We start from the raw sequence: 6,000 nt of genomic DNA on the forward strand, positions 1-6,000 counted from the left end.
GCCACTATCACCACTGCTTCCTGTTGTATGGTTCATTGATCCTTGGATTTGCCTCATTTCTGGGCCCATGACCTAAAATGATCTATAAAAACGGATGAATGGTGTGGATGAAACCCATACATCAAGGTGGGCCCTAGAAATGTTTCAATGGTGGGTGCCACTATTACCAGTGCTTCCTGTTTTATGGTTCATTGATCCTTAGATTTGTCTCATTTCTAGACCCATGATCTAAAATGATCTATAAAAACGGATGAACGGTGTGGATGAAACCCATACATCACGGTGGGCCCCACAGAGCCCCTGCATAGAACGATTTATGTCCGCTTCCTGTTTGGTAGTAGCCTAAAACTGAGTTCATCTCATTTACTTAATAATGATTATACGGGAGATTAGAAAACTGAAAGCTCGATCCAGTTTTGGGTTGTCCCGATGACTTCATTGGATCCTATGCTTGATGAGAATGGTCTGATACTAATTAGTAGTGGCAATGGCCCGGGCTAGGCCGGCTGAGGTACACCGGCCCTAGCTTGACCCAGGCCCTAATGGGCCAAAGAGGCCTTTGTCCTAGAGGGCTGTGTTGGGTCAGGTTGGGGCTGGGCTCGGACGAGGGGTGGGCCCAGGTGGACTCTATAAGTCAATTTATTCTTGTACAATTGTTGAGTGATCTTCAGGAGAAATAAAGTTTTTTTTTTTTGGCACCCTTGTATTGAATAAAATTTCATCAACCAAGCATATATCCCAACCAATCACCCACCTTAGGCATGGGTTTAATTGCGTCAATATATTGTTCATCATTTAAAGTGGGGTCTACAATTGGGATAGTTTAAAAGTGATGTTCTCCTTATTATTATATTACATGGATTCTCCGGTCCACATCACTAATACTTAGGGGTGTACACGAATTGAGCTAGCTCGGTTAGCTTGCTTGACTCGGCTCGAAAAAGCTCAAATTGACTCGACTTGGAATTGAGTTCGATCTAAGTCAAGCCGTTTTTTACAGCTCGAAAATGAATTCGAGCCGAGCTCGAGCTTGCCCCAGATCGACTCGACTCGGATCGAAATCGTCTCGACTCGGTTCGACTTGGCTTGACTCAGTGCAGGGTATATATACCCTTTAAAAAATCATAAGTTCATAACCCTAACTCCCATCCTGTTTTTTTTTACAGCTGTTCGTCCCCTTTCCAAAAAAACAAAAACCCTCTCTTAAAAAACCCTAACCCACATGGCCTTTACCTTCTTCCCTCTCTCTCTCTCTCTCAAAAAAAAAAAAAAAAAAAAAAACACTCTAACCCGCACGGCCCCATTACCTTCCCCCCCCCCCCCCCCCCCCCTCTCTCTCTCTCAAAAAACTCTAACCTGCACGGGCGCACGGCCCCATTACCTTCTCTCTCTCTCTCAAAAAAAAAAAAAAAAAATCATCACCCGCACGGCCCCATTACCCATGCTGCAGCTCGTCCCTACTCCCTACCCTGCCCGGTGCCCCCTCTCTTGTACATGCATGTGGATCTTCAATAAGTCGTACTAGGAGGATGTATATTCATGCTTCAAGTAGACAGGTTTGTATTAGGAGTTGTATTTCATTGATGCTATTTTGGTTTGTTTGGAGATATCGTGTTTCTTCAAATTCGCATTTGGGTGAATTTGGATTTTTTTATTTTTTTTTTGAAGTTATGGGACCAAAATACTGATGGCTAGACTATATTAGATATCGTGCTCGAACTCGGCTCGAAAGCTCAAAAGCTTGAAACTGGCTTGAACTCGGCTCAAACTTGTATGATTGCTAATTGAGCCAAGCCGAGCTGGAGATGTTGGCTCGATCATCGAGCCGAGCCGAGCCTAGCCGACTTCGAGCTGGGTGTGCTTGGTGACCGAGCCGAGCTGAGCTGAGGCCAGCTCGACTTGGTTCGGCTTGATGTACACCCCTACTAATACTTATGTACTACATGGGATGAGTCTGGTTGTCAAGGCTATTTATCATTGCACTTTTTCCTCCCAACTCTAATTAGAGTTTTTTTTTCTTCTCCTAAAAGGTTTTTCTCTTTGATATGGTATCAGGTAAAAAACTCTCATGATATTTTCTCTTCATCATCTTTTCTTGATCTCCCTTTCCTCTCTATTTTTTTTAAACTTCTTTTCGCTTCTTTGGTTTTTTATTCTAATATTTTAATCTTGGGTTGAGAGTCGTTGTAGCCTAAACAATGATGAAAGTGATTAACAAGGAGGGATCTTGTAGTAATTTCTAATTTTCTTTGAAGGGTTGGTCAACATTCAGTTTTCGTAAGATTTTTGGAGTGTTTATTTTTAATTTTTTAGAAATTGGTTTATATCAACTAAAGATGTTGAATATTTTGTTTGAACAGCCTTTTGAGTTCTTTTCATCCATATTTACAATGATTCTTTTATAGACAATGATCAGGTATTTGAGATTTATTTTCTTATAAAAATATATTAATATCCAATGAATTTTGTTGTGAGATCTCCTTATTGTCTTTGATGGTTTGATTTGGAGGTACAAGATTGGGTGCCTTTTTAATTTTTAAATTTTATATCTTTGTTCAAACTGCTACAAGTTAGAGTTGGTTATATTAGTTATTATTATTATTATTATTATTATTATTATTATTATTATTATAACATTGATTAGCATGAAGTCTTAATATTTAGTACTTTAATTGTTTGGGCTTAAATATGACACCATTATCAATATCTAAGACAGTTAACTCAATCACCTTCAAATTGCAGAGATTGATTATTCACATTGAAAATCTTGAGTCGTAGATTACAACCCATATATTTAAGTCCAATAATTATCTTCAGTTAAATGTTATTGAAATGTTTGTTGGAGAAAAATAAAAGTTGGTATATATAGATGATTGTATATCAGAACCTACTATAATTGACCCTTATTATGAAAAATGAAAATCAAACAATTTGTCGATTGTGTCTTGGATTTTCAATTCTATGGACCTTAAAGGTTGGTAGATGATTTTTTTCTACCATGTGTGAGATTTAGTTGACTACTTATAAATTGTATGCTGATCAAAATAATATGAAAATTTTTATAATATATATTAGGAGATTAGTCATTTGAGATAGAAGAAAAAAATTATCATTTGATTATTATGCTCGGATGCGTATTTATAATAGGAATTCTGTAAACTGAATGATCTTAAGTTTGTTTGTTTTACAAATACAGAGGCATATAAAAGAAATGTTAAGAAGAAAATGACATTCAAATTTTTGGTTAAGTCTTAATTTTGATTTTGAGACTACTTAAGCACAGATTCTAGGTTATCCTACTTTACCTTCACTTTAGTGTATATGCTTTATTTCAATGAGATGAGAAGTATTGTACACATATAAAATCAATTGTGGTTGAGAAATATACCCTAGTGATATGGATATGTTGTTGACTATTGTTAGGTTCTTTATGGTCAACTTAAGTCCAAGTCACTAATTTTATAACTACAAACGGTAAAGATTTTCAGGATACTGTTGGAAACGCTCTTTACCATTGGAAAATTTACGTATGCTTCTATTAGTTGGTGATGTGAGTCATCTCTCGAGATGTTAGTATTATGTCTTACCAAGGGATGACACTTAGAATAAGGTCTTTTCATCAATATTTTTTGTTCAGGAATGTAATACTTTAACAACATTTCGCTTTAAGTATTTGGATAATTGATTTGGAGGGCTATTAATAATATAATATATTCATCAATTTCTCTCTCTCTCTCTCTCTCTCTCTCTCTCTCTCTTTGTTATTAATTCAAACCAAATCCTAACTTGAGTCATGTAAAATTAGTAGATAACACCCTAACATTTATTGAAATTTTTTTCCCTATTTTTATTGCACCATTATTCTTCTTTGTTTATCATTTTATTAGTTGTTAATATTTGCTTGCAATTTGTTATTTGTTAGTTATATTGGAGGTTTTAGTTGAGAATTTACATTGTTTTAGTGGTATAGCTCACTTGAGTCTTGGATTGAGCTTTTTTTTTTTCCCTTACATATAGTGAAAGACAAGTAGCTCAATTGATGGATGAAGTAGATGTTAGACAGAACATGACAGGCCCCACGGAGCTCAGATATTGCACACTTTCCCTAAAATAGTTGTTACGGAGAATTGGTCTCGTTTAATTATTGGGACATTACTTATGTGGCTTGACAATATTGTTAGTTTTTCACAATTTAAAAAATAGTGGTCCTTTGTAAGCATACAAATGCTATGGGTTTGCAGAAATCTTAATCATCTAAATTGGTGACCCAACTTGAGATTGAGCATAACGAAAATTTCAACCGACAAGACAATAGCCATATGATTTTCTCTTCTAATTTGACCACTCACATTTTTATCTTTTAACATCCATTTAGATAATAATTTAATATTCATTTAGTAGTAATTTAATATTATTAGTTTGTCATGCCCCAGGCTCGGTAACCGGACTCATAAGGAACTCGACGGCCAGTTCTGGCTGCAACAGCCTCCGTAGTACCCCATTCTCAGCTCCTGAGGCAGGTTCCGATCCTGGGATCCTATAAGGAGGATTTTCATAATAGTATAATCATTTTCCAATATGAGCATACCCAAGATCACAGCAAGTACGTCTGAGAATAACAAAGGGCACACATCACAAAATCCACTAAGAATTTGAACTTTTACAAGTTTACATCAGGTTCAAAAGAACATACATAAGGTAATAAGGAAAGAGAGAGAAATCAGTAATACCGGAGTCCTCACTACTCAACTCTACTCCACGCTCTGCTGTTAAAACGCCTGTCTAGAGTCTCCTTCATGCATCAATCGTGTATAAGCTTATAGAAGCATAGAGGGTAGTGTAAGTGTTTGATATCGGTGCACAGAAGAATAGCAGGAGGTACGAGGAATGAACATGCTCAATGAGAATATCACTATCCTTACCAAGGCTTATCATGAATACCATGCAATGAGTACTGGGAGCCATACCAAGGCAATGCATGAAGGGGCTTACACAGCCAATGCTAATGTGATGCAAGTAATGTCAGTGCTCATATCCAAACCATATGTCAAGTACATTTCCAATCATAAGGAAATCACCGGGGTCTATTACACTGCTGAATGACTGCCGCTCTACAGACCCCACACAGTCAAACGAGCGTAAGGGACCTCACTACCTGCCTGTGGACAGCTAATCACCAGCAAGGCCTGAAGGTAGTGGACCCATTTACGAGTTGGTCAGACTCAGCCTAGCAATGTCTCCTCACACTAGGCAGGTAAGGCCACACCCCTATCCAACCGATTACACGACAGTGGGAGTCGCGACCTAACGGTATAAAGCCCTAGTGCGCTCATAGTTTCCACTTGGTCACAGCGTTGGAGTAGATCCTTGGTACTATGGAAGTTTTGAAAATTTCACCCATGCGTATCCTATGCACCCAGTGTGCTCAACTAATATTTTCGGTGTCCACTCATACGACCATCCATGAATATCCCTGTGGAGGCGAGGCCCTGATGAAGCAAGGGTGGTATCATCATAAAATGCTATGCCAATGCATGAGTCACACACATAGATCATGCACTAGCTGCAGGCGCACACAATGTGCATAGGGAGAGAAACTCCATCCCTCAATGACCACCACACAATTCAATCAATTCATACAGATGATGCATATGGGTCATAAAAATGTAAGTGTGCTACCTGTGGAATATGAAATCCTCCATCCCAAGGAGGGTTAAGGTCTAGGCACATAGGCAAGTATTTTAAGAAGAAGAGAAGTCCTCTAGTGGGAGCCCAATACTTTGAGATGGCCCACAAACTAAGAGAGTCAAAATCCTAAGGAGGAACGGTCCTAGCCAGGCCCAAGGTGGGCCTTCAACCACCTATAAGGGCCTCTATGGGCCTACCTTAGGGCCACCAAGGAGGATATCCAATCTCAACTGGATCCCAAAAGGTAGCCTGCTACGTATGCAAAGAAAGGTCCAAGGCACAATCAATCCATGGCCTAGTGGGCCATATACT

This window comes from Magnolia sinica, chromosome 8, assembly GCF_029962835.1.
Source record: "Magnolia sinica isolate HGM2019 chromosome 8, MsV1, whole genome shotgun sequence".
Taxonomy (NCBI): Eukaryota; Viridiplantae; Streptophyta; class Magnoliopsida; order Magnoliales; family Magnoliaceae; genus Magnolia; species Magnolia sinica.